Here is a 12,266-nt window from a genome sequence, read left to right as displayed (position 1 = left end):
TACTTGCTCCGGACACTGCGAGAGGGCTGTACAAGCAATGATCACACGCACGGCACAGCGGACACACCAGGAACCGCGGTGTTGGCCGTCGAATGGCGCTTGCTGCGCAGCATTTGTGCACCGCCGCCGTCAGTGTCAGCCAGTTTGCCGTGGCATACGGAGCTCCATCGCAGTCTTTAACACTGGTAGCATGCCGCGACAGCGTGGACGTGAACCGTATGTGCAGTTGACGGACTTTGAGCGAGGGCTCATAGTGGGCATGCGGGAGGCCGGGTGGACGTACCGCCGAATTGCTCGACACGTGGGGCGTGAGGTCTCCACAGTACATCGATGTTGTCGCCAGTGGTCAGCGGAAGGTGCACGTGCCCGTCGACCTGGGACCGGACCGCAGCGACGCACGGATGCACGCCAAGACCGTAGGATCCTACGCAGTGCCGTAGGGGACCGCACCGCCACTTCCCAGCAAATTAGGGACACTGTTGCTCCTGGGGTATCGGCGAGGACCATTCGCAACCGTCTCCATGAAGCTGGGCTACGGTCCCGCACACCGTTAGGCCGTCTTCCGCTCACGCCCCAACATCGTGCAGCCCGCCTCCAGTGGTGTCGCGACAGGCGTGAATGGAGGGACGAATGGAGACGTGGCGTCTTCAGCGATGAGAGTCGCTTCTGCCTTGGTGCCAATGATGGTCGTATGCGTGTTTGGCGCCGTGCAGGTGAGCGCCACAATCAGGACTGCATACGACCGAGGCACACAGGGCCAACACCCGGCATCATGGTGTGGGGAGCGATCTCCTACACTGGCCGTACACCACTGGTGATCGTCGAGGGGACACTGAATAGTGCACGGTACATCCAAACCGTCATCGAACCCATCGTTCTACCATTCCTAGACCGGCAAGGGAACTTGCTGTTCCAACAGGACAATTCACGTCCGCATGTATCCCGTGCCACCCAACGTGCTCTAGAAGGTGTAAGTCAACTACCCTGGCCAGCAAGATCTCCGGATCTGTCCCCCATTGAGCATATTTGGGACTGGATGAAGCGTCGTCTCACGCGGTCTGCACGTCCAGCACGAACGCTGGTCCAACTGAGGCGCCAGGTGGAAATGACATGGCAAGCCGTTCCACAGGACTACATCCAGCATCTCTACGATCGTCTCCATGGGAGAATAGCATCCTGGATTGCTTCGAAAGGTGGATATACACTGTACTAGTGCCGACATTGTGCATGCTCTGTTGCCTGTGTCTATGTGCCTGTGGTTCTGTCAGTGTGATCATGTGATGTATCTGACCCCAGGAATGTGTCAATAACGTTTCCCCTTCCTGGGACAATGAATTCACGGTGTTCTTATTTCAATTTCCAGGAGTATATATATATATATATATATATATATATATATATATATATATACTAAGATGGTATCAGTTCTTTCGGACATCTTAATATATATCGTATATATAAGATTCCCTTTCATACTCAAGCTTCTGTCATTTTCAGTGACTGTAATGCTTGTTTTATACAATCGTAGTAATGTTTTTCCAACAAATACGTACTTTCCCTTACAAATGTTTGCAGTGACAAAGTGTTTTATCGCCTACTAAGTGCCAACACAAGCGGCTCCCACTGCCTCCTGCATCCTCATGCCGTTGACCACTGCCGGTTCTTCGGCCTTTTTGCAGCAGTTTCTCAAGTCGAGGGCGAGAGGGCGCCCTGGACCTCTGCGCCCTCCTCCGCCCTCTTTGGCGAGGCCGACAGTCGGAGCTGCCACCACCACCAAAACTAAACCAAAACGAATGCATCCCACAGTAACAAAAGAAACTAAGCGAAATGGCGAGACGGAAACGGTTCTTCCCAATGCAGTCTTTAGCGTTGGACAAAGCGTAGTGTGCAAAATTCAGCCACACACGTGTAGAAGAGCGGGAAGAATGGGGTAAGAAACAGAGAAAAACCATGAATATCGATAATAATTAATGCCTTTTATAGTACTGTGTTCGAGCATGAGAACTGTTCAAGATTCACGCAAACACTACTGGAGATTTGTTTTTCGAGATGGTCCTCTCGCTTGTTCCAGCGAATGCCTGAGCTGAGGAAAACTCTTGCTTTGTGTGTTACTACATTGTACGCTGCGTCAGGGATTTTTAACGTTGTTTTAAAATCTGTGTGATACTTAACTGAGCGCCTGTGCACGTAACAAACAAATAAAATTGCCTTACTTCTAAAACAGCAGCGATGGAATGCGATACGTTGTTGTCTCTTATGCAAAAAATAAAAATGTGCTAGCTACAGGCTCAGTGGTATGCAATGCCGGGCGCAATACTTTGAAATGTACGTGAAATTCTTTCGGCTGATGAAACATTCACGAAAAATCCAACGTCTTTGAAAAACATATGACTTGGACGCTGCTGGTACTGACTGTCGTGGATTACCAACACAGATTTTTTTGTGAAATTATATTGCAAGTTAACTTTCGCTTTTCAAAACATCTGACGCGTAAAATTACACTTCTCAGAAAAATACACCATATTTACCAATTGAGTCACAAACGACGAGATTTATACAGCAAATATCATCTAACATCACTAAAAAGGTATAAATACAAATCATCTGATTACATACACCTGTGCTAACAAATCTTCGAACCATTAGAAAGGAGAAATATCTAACTAGCCCTTTCATCAAATCAGTTTAACCACATCGTGGGGCTACTCAACAATTACAAACTATCAGTCAACTCATCTACACAAACGCGCTGGCAAAACGAGAGTCATCATAAATATTTAACAGCTTTATCTTGCTTGAGAAAAGACTTGTGCTTACATGTTCTCGTAATTCCTACGTTAATCTTACACTTGGTGGCTTCACAGAGCACACACACCACAAACACTGCCTACTCCATCCTCCTTCCCTCATACACTACTGTGAGCCAAGCGCTCCCTTACTCCCACACTGCAACCTCAGACCAGAAGCAGTAACTTTGGCTCTGCGGTCGCGCAGTCAGCGATCCGCATTATAAGGCAGTCAGAGACATACATCGTTTACAATATACTAGTTTCATTTTAGTTTACGTTAATATTATTATCATATACGGGTGCTACACACAAATGTGCCCCAGTAGACTCCTATCAACATTATCCAGTAGAAAAATGGCTCTGAGCACTATGGGACTTAACATCTGAGGTCATCAGTTCCCTAGAACTTAAAACTACTTAAACCTAAGGACATCACACACATCCATGGCCGAGGCAGGATTCGAACCTGCGATCGTAGCGGTCGCGCGGTTCCAGACTGAAGCGCCTAGAATCTCTCTGCCACAACGGCCGGCTAATCCAGTAGAAACCGGTTATAACGGTGTAGAAGGGACCGAGGGCTTACGGTAACTATAGCCGATTGTCGCACAAATCTATTTTTTCTTTGGTTTTGATAAAAATTTCACGTCTGTAAATTTTAGCTCTCATAGAGCTGACTCTTGAAAGAGCGGCAGAAATACGGTACACCTACAATACTTACAATGCAGTATTTGTGAAGAGAGACTGAAGATGAATTTTCTTACGCTTTTGCAGTATGTAAAGCAAGAAAATGCCACCAAAATGTAAAAACTTTTAATAAGTGAAGAAAGAAGTAGAAACAATGTAAACTGTTTACTCACGTCGAACTTGGACAGTGGAGGAGATACAGTGATGAGCACTTTTAAAACTTGCAGTGAGTGCTGTGTGGCACAGGAGTCAGGAAGGACACACTTCCGCTTCAGTTACTGTTTTATAGAATTTAATCGACAGTACCAAAATGGAAAGACAGTATTCTGTACATAAAATATTGAAAATACTTAACAAACATAATCACAGAATACCAATAACGAATACACTATGACTCCATTTCTGTTTCTTGAAAAAATCACAAACGTTGGGATCTAGTTTTCTATGACCACAGCAAAGTCAGTGTTGTTAACTTTCTTAACCAGTCGCTTTAACTTTAAACGCTGTACAGTAACGCATACTACAATACACTGCCCACTTGTCGTAATTAAAACTGTACCAGAGACAGGCATTTGTTGATATTATTTTGAATGTCTTACCCGAACATTATTTCGAGCAGGTAATTAGGCAACTAAATCGTGAAGCTAACGTCTTAAACCTCCTAGTCACAAAATTCATCGATCAGATAACGGAGCGGAAGGTGTCAGTGATAATAATGCTATGATAGCAACTATGACTACGGATATCTCAAGGAAAGTCAAGAAAGGTCTTAGCAAGAACGAGAAGATACACACTGTAGAATGTGTGTGTAATCAAACATTAGTTCTGTGAACGAAGATGTGGAGCACAAATGGAAAAAAATCAAAACCGTCCTTCAATATGGCTTAGACAAGTATGTTCTGAGCAAGGTGTTAAGGGATGGGAAAGACCCACCGTCGTTTAATTGACGTAGTAGGAAATTGCTACGTGAGGAAAGAGACTTTCATCACGTACTCAAGAGAAGTCAAAATCTTACTGACAAACAGAAACTGAACGAAACGCAAATGAACATCGCAGGGCAATTAGACAGTCGTTTAATGACCTCGACAGTAAAATTTTATCAACCGACTTGAATAAAAGCGCTTATAGGTTTTGGTCCTCCGTACAATCACTAATCGGTTCGAAACCAGTTATTCAGTCACTCAGACACCAGAGAAAACAGGGAAAACAGAGAGACGGCCAAAATACTGAATTCAGTCTTCCGAAATGATTTCACTGCGGAAGATCAGAACACGAGCCCACCTTTCAATCATCGCGCGAACATCGAAATGCTAGGTACAGAGGTAGCTGATCGCTGAACACAAAACGACAGTCACATACAAGGGAAGAACGTCAGGCACAGCCAACCGGTTCATTTTTGACAGGTCCCTTGTGTACCTACAGAAAGTAAGGACTGTAAGATATTTTGGCCCATTGCCTTCAATATTTTGAGAAAATCGCTCTTAAAGTACATGACACTAACCGACTCAAAATTAACTGCATCGGCAGATAATTGTAAACTGAGCATTTTTGATCATTATATATGTTGTCCTAAAACGTGTATTTTTCGAAAAATCAAGAGAAGAAACTTTTACGACTGCCGTTTTTACACGCATGAAGGTAAACATGCTCCAGCGAAAGCGGCGCTAAGCGAGTGACCAAGACACCTGGTTCATGAGCGATGACTCTGTGTTCGATTCCTAGACGGATATTGCGGTTTTTGTTTTTGCGTATGTGGCTTTCTTCGTTTCGGAATTGATTGCAATTGGGGGGAGGGGGGAGGGGGGTTCATAATGTGCGTGAGTCATTAGGGAATAATAGCGGTAAGTGGATTAATTATCTTACACAGTGACAATAGTGGACAAGTGACCTTTTAAGCCGTCCGTAAGAAAACAGGTCCGAAAAGGACTTGTATGTATTCGTCACGAGCAACGACAGTAGCGGCAAAGAGTGAACGCAGATAAGGAACCCACTCTTGTTCGACCGACTCTTGCACCTTGGACCCTTACCAGGTAGGGCTGACAGAAGATCCAACGAAGAGCGGCGCGTTTCGCCACGGGACAGCTAAGTCGGCGAGAGAGCGTTACAGAGATGCGCAACAGGCTCCAGTGGCAGTGGGCACAAGGGAGGCGTTATGCATCACGGGTGGTTTACTGCCGAAATTTGGAAAGAGGATTTACCAGGAAGAGTCGGTCAACATATTACGTATTTCCACATACATATCGCGAAATGAGCACGACGGGAAAATTCTGGAAACTAGAGCCAACACAGAGGCTTAATGACAATCACTCTTTCCAGGCGCCATTCACGAGTGGAACGGCGAAGGGGACATCAGTTAGTGGTACCAGAAATCCCCTCCGCCACACACCATCAGGTGGCTTGCGGAGTATTAATGTAGGTCTGGATATTACAACAAATTCTAAGATACCCCTGCTTTCTGAGTGATTTTTTGGTGGTGAAGGATACTGAGTGCAACATAAGCACTGAACCAAAGAGGGCAGTTGATGGCGTAAGTTCATTGGCTGTAGAGAAGAAACTGATGCTAAATCAAAATAAGACTCAAATTTTACGGTTTCTGGAGAACAACTGAACTAACACTGACATATTGATCAGATGTAATACGCATATCATTACTCAGTCCGACCGAGCGAACTGGCGCAGTGGTTAGACACTGGACTCGCATTCGGGAGGACGACGGTTCAATCCCGCATCCGGCCATCCTGATTTAGGTTTTCCGTGATTTCCCTAAATCATTCCAGGCAAATGCTGGGATGGTTCCTCTGAAAGGGCACGGCCGACTTCCTTCCCTAATCCGATGAGACCGATGACCACGCTGTCTGGTCTCCTTCCCCAAAACAACCAACCAACCAACTCAGTCCGAACAATCCAGATTCATAGGTGGCAAACTGACATAGACAGCGCACGTTCAGTATCTTGTTCTAAAACTTAACACTGGTGTATTTATCACTGGAAGAGTATCTGAAATAAGTGATAGCCCAACACGAGAATTAATCTACATTGCTTACTCTGATCAGCTTATGACTAACAACGTTATATTCTGGTGTAGTTTTTTTCCATTCTCAAAGGCTCTTCTTGGCTCAGAAAACGGCAGTTCGCGCAAAATGTGGCGTAAGTTCACGAAACTGTGGTCGACCCCTGTTCACCGGCCGGGTGGCCGAGCGGTTCTAGGCGCTACAGTCTGGAACCGCGCGACCGCTTCGGTCGCAGGTTCGAATCCTGCCTCGGGCATGGATGTGTGTGATGTCCTTAGGTTAGTTAGGTTTAAGTAGTTCTAAGTTCTAGGGGACTGATGACCTCAGCAGTTAAGTCCCATAGTGCTCAGAGCCATTTGAACCATTTGACCCCTGTTCGAGAGTGTGGGAGCTCCGACGCGGCCCTCTAAATGTATATTTCCACTTCGTCTGTTGTTAACAGCGCGTGGTTTTTCCCCGAGGATGAGCAGCTTTGACTCAGCTGATACAAGACAGAAATCCACCCTGCATTTCGACCGCATCTCCTTGACTCGGGCGTGCAGTATTCTCCATTTTCAGTAAACTGCCGCAAGAATAAACAAATCTCAGCGGGAATTCACGCACTTTCAAGTCTAATCTGAAGAATTTTCATGACTCACTCCTTGTACACTGACGTGACTCCTTGTATAAAAATTAAGCAAGTTCATGTGTTGTACTGTTAACTAATTAGCGGTTTGACATCTGGGTACTATTCGTGGGAATTTTATCTGTTCTTAAGGTTTCAGACTTAGTTTGATGTAGAGACTCGTTCCATCACCGTACAGACTTGCTCCTCAGCCTAGGCGTGTGCAACAAACCAGAAATGCATAACCGACTTCCATAACTTGAACGTAGTGAAGGATTCGCCTTGACTGAGCGATTTCAGTGTTTTTATCCATGAAAAGGCATTACTACAAAATCGTAAGTTTTCAGGAGCGAACGAAAACATTCTGCCAGTGAGTATGTTGAATGTAACAGGACGGGCTCTCCGCTGTTTAAAGAACAGGACGAAATGGATAGTTTGCCATTATTGCAGTTATTAAGATTTGCAATCCATAATGAGTCCAAAATCTTGGAGTAACGTCCTTTTCTTGAATAAGTAACTCATATCCATAGTCAAGTTACGTTTTAGTAGTGTTTTAAATTGTTTCAGGTTTTTACCCATTCATTTTCTCAGTTGTATAACTCTAATCAAAGTTTATAAAATGGATTCATCGATCATTATCATCGATCAAGCAAATGTTGAATGTCTATGTTTTTTCCTGTTAACAGCTAATTGTCCAGTGCAAATATTATGAAAATTAAAAACAACAGACCCTCCTGGAAATAAAGCTTCGAATGTATCATTGTGCAATCCTTCTACGTGCTTGGAAGCCACAACACGTGACCGTAAAGTACTGTGTTCAAAATGCACAAAGAGACATGGTTCAAACGGATAGTACATTCATGACAGTTCACTATTGCTATTTTTATAACATTATGTTGATAATTTCCAACATTAGGTCTCTCTTTTTTTCTGTTCTTTGTATTTTCACTATGTTCCAACTCAATACTTGAATTCGTTTTACATTTCACAACACATGTTCAGAAATAGCAACTATTAAGCTACGAAAGGCGAACCGTAAGATATAATACATTAAGTACTCGGTAGATGGCATGCGAATATGCTCACCATTGAAAGGGCGCTACTCCAGGAGTAAGGCCTTTTGTAAATGACGTCACTCTGAGTCGCAAAGCCCATTTCACTTAAAAATATGTATCTATGTCTATATGATATGTTGCCTTTCGTAACTCATTTTATCAAAATTTGGAGTAAGGCCCCTTCGAAAATGACCTTTACTCTTTTATAGTAAACAAGACAAATCGTGACGTGTCGCAGTTGTCAACAATACATGCCTCTCCTCTTGGCCCATGCCGTAGCCTAGCAACGGTTTGAGTGGAGTGGAAAGGCGAGCAAGACGACTGTTCCTGTCCCCGTTCCCAGATAATCCTTAAAAAACAGAGAAACGCGGCAACAGCACGGAGCAGCGGCAGCAGTAAGACATCTGGTGAGACACCAACCAGCGTCTGGTTTCTGCCAAAGCACGCGCACCGATGCTGATGCATAACATTAATTGTCGATTCTTGTATGTTTAATAAATGTGGAAATCTGCGACACAGAACTTGTGATTAGAGTAATATACTTTGCAAACTAGTCGAGATGATTGTTGATTCTAAACTGTGTAAGGCAGTTTGTGTAGCAGAAACAGTAATTGTATGTATCTTTCAATTACATGAAGATCGGGAGTCTGCAAATTATAAACGCTCCTACAAAGCTGCCACGCCAAGTGGTTTCTTCATTCGCTCATTTGGATAACGCTCGACAAGGTATGTACATATGTACATCGTCGCTGTTTCTTGAAACACACGTCCTCCATGGATCAATCGTAAGAGATAATTTATTTTTACAAACATTTCTGCAGCATTATAGATGAATTTCAGGCAGTAAGTACCGTTTTGGTTCAATTCTAGTGTCCTGTTCCACGCGTGAGCTTTCAAAAGTGACGTCGTGTGTGACGTCATGGGTTTCCAATGCGAAAGATGGAACTGTCCTGTCATTAAGTGTTATCTGTTGTCGTCTTTGTAACGACGCAAACCATGCTGTTTATGGTAAATATGTCACGATTTTCGCGAATGTGGTCAGCCAGTAACCTAATGGCAGAGCTTAATTGTCTGCTAGCGAATCGAGCGAGCAGCAATCGCATTTGTAACATTGGTTCTCGTAAAGTATTTGGCTATGTTTTTCTCAATAAGGCATGATTTCGGGACGCGAGGATCCGCAGCAATCTAAGAGGACAACTTAAAATTGTGCGAATGGAACTTCTAGCAATCAAGCATGTGTATAATCTTGATTATCACGAATATTTTGCTGTATTTTTCTGAAAATGGAACGAGTTATGAGGCGAGGTTATGGAGGAACGTAAGACGACAGCTATATAGTTCAATTATAGTCCTCCAATCAACGGTTCGTAAATTTTGCTGACATTTCATTGTGTATTGTTGCTACTTTTAATATTGTTTTTTGTTTTCGTCTCTGTACTTGAGCTATTTAGGTCAAGTTTATTTTTCGATTCCAAGATTTCTTATTTGCCGCAGTAGTACAGAAGGCAACACCAACAATAGTAATCCTGTAATAAGGAACTGCACGAACCTACTGCAGAAAATAATGAACCTAGGACTCGATATCCAGAATTGAAATGTATAGCTCAATTCTAGTCACCAATTCCAACATTTGTCACTTTTCCGTTGATTTTTCGTTGCCTTTGTAGTACTTTTTCTTTTAGGAATTGTGTGTGAATTTTTCTTTATTTCCTGCTTATCTCGTCCTTAAGTTTCCTATTTTTTTATTACCGAATTTGGCAATTTATAGACTGCTTAGAACCTAAGACAATGGGGCATTATTTTTCTGCTTCGCAGAACTTCTTTATGCATTGGTTATCTGTTCATTTGACATCACACCTCGTAGGCTGTGAGGTTTGTTGACGGATGAGAAATATTCCAGTATTGATCAGTAGCCTGAAATTTTCCCTGTCCTATCTGGTGTATTCTGTGACATTTCGTTTCCTCAAATCATTTCTTGTCTCTTCCCGCCATCTCGTGGTGTTTTTTAGTTTGGAAATGAAATTAAAAATGGTATTCTTTAGCCTGTTGTCACTCATTCTGTAAATATGAGTGTAAAACTTTAATCTCTCTTCCTTATTGCGTCTGTGATTTTTTTCTGTGGTTCTGCACAGCTCTTCATTTCTCCTCTTCGTCAGGTTGTTAGTTTTGTTCTTTTGAGGCCCTGAAGCTTTTCTGCTTTTGCAGCTCTTCTTGTCCACCTCTTGTTCTCAGTGTTAGGCACTCAAATCCCCACAGTGCATCCGGTTTAAGTACTGTAAAGTAGTGTTTAATTTTTGCCTGGAATGATACTGATGTTTTATTATATCGGTTTTGGGTGCGTTTGTTTCCTAATTCCATTTTCCTCGATCTATCTTTATTTGTGGTTTTATCTAACCCATTTCATTGTATCCTTCTCCCAGGTACTCAAACTTATCAACTTTTTTGATGTGTGTTCGTAAATATTTTTCTCTACTGTGTATACGTTCAATATATTGCATTTCAGCCTTTGATACATGTAGTCCGGTTTTAGCTACAATTTTGTACAGTGTTTCTATCATTACCTTTGCATCTATTTTCTCATTAGAAATCATTGCAATTTCGTCAGCAGAAACAACATATGCCACGTCAGATCTTGGTCTTTCTTGTTCTACATGGATTCCTTCGATGTTTTTCTCTTGTAGTTCTTGACCTCTCTCTCATGACCTTGTCTGAGATCACACTGCAGGCAATCGGCGAGAGCCCATAGCCCTGCCGGACTCCTGTTGTAATTGTGAAGCATTCAGAAACTTCACCTAGGAATTTAACTTTAAAAGTTGTGTCTGTAAGTGCCTGTTTGAATGGTTCTGTCAACACCTGCTTGTTCCAGTGTCTGTCTACAGAATCGTTGGCTTTTTTTAAATCAGCGGATGTAACGACTGTGTTCAGGTTCTGCATTTTTGTGATCGTGGGGACTGTTTTCAAGTTAAGAATTTGGCCCGTGCAAAAACTACTTTCCCTCAATCCCGCTTGGTACTCGCCAGTTGTGTCCTCTGCTTGGTCTTCTGTCTTACTCAGCAGAGGCCTCAGTATGGAGCTGGGTAAGTGTGTGTGCCCGTCCTGTCTCCCTTCTTACGTGGCGGATGGATTGTGGCTTGCTTCCAGTCGTCCGGTATTCCTCCTCCCTCCCAGCAGTATCTCGTGACCTCGTAAAAGGTTTCAGCTGCCCACTCCCTCCTAGTTTTCACATCTCAGTCAATATCCCGTCTTCTTCTGGCACCCTGTTGTGTTTTGGCTGCCCAGCGTATTGTTCAAATGGTTCAAATGGCTCTGAGCACTATGGGACTTAACTTCTAAGGTCATCAGTCCCCTAGAACTTAGAACTACTTAAGCCTAACTAACCTAAGGGCATCACACACATCCACGCCCGAGGCAGGATTCGAACCTGCGACCGTAGCGGTGGCGCGGTTGCAGACTGAAGCACCGAGAACCGCTCGGCCACCTCGGCCGGCCGTATTGTTCAGTCTAATGCGGTATAGTGGCTCTGAAGGTGGGTTTTCCTTTCGAGGCTGTCTGGAAATTAGTGGTTGTGTTGGTTCCTCGCAGTTTACAAGATTTTGAAGTATTTTGCTTATAATACAGAGTTGTGTTTGTTGTTGATAATCAGTTTGGCTGTTGAATATCTGAAGTGAAGGCCCACCTGCTTGTTCGCTGTTATTACTTCTTTGAAAGCATTTTAAAATTCCCTTGTATTTTTCTGACTGAAGTCTGTATCGATACGTCTCCTGCACGCTACTATTTATCTCATTTCGCGGTTGTTGCGTTAGATTTTAGTTTGTACCCGCCAAGAACTCCCACTTTTTCGCGATATCCCCTTAGATTCAGTCCCTGTTATTAAGTATTACCGCTATTCCACAATATTACGAGTTTACTGCCAGTGGTATTCTAGTGGATTTTATTAAGGCGGCATATGGTTCTTTCACTTGCTCGCGTAAACTGTGATAATTTATTTGATGCATGTATGCTTTTTTTCTGTTGTTACCTGCTTTCTTATTATCTCAATTCCTTTGCGATGTAACTGGTGGCTATGTAATTAATTGCATGAGCTACAATGCAATTTTATAGTATTTGTGTGCATTATCTTTTT

The sequence above is a fragment of the Schistocerca piceifrons genome, chromosome 11 (assembly GCF_021461385.2).
Source record: "Schistocerca piceifrons isolate TAMUIC-IGC-003096 chromosome 11, iqSchPice1.1, whole genome shotgun sequence".
NCBI classification, from domain to species: Eukaryota; Metazoa; Arthropoda; class Insecta; order Orthoptera; family Acrididae; genus Schistocerca; species Schistocerca piceifrons.
Note: the sequence above shows the minus strand (reverse complement) of the source record.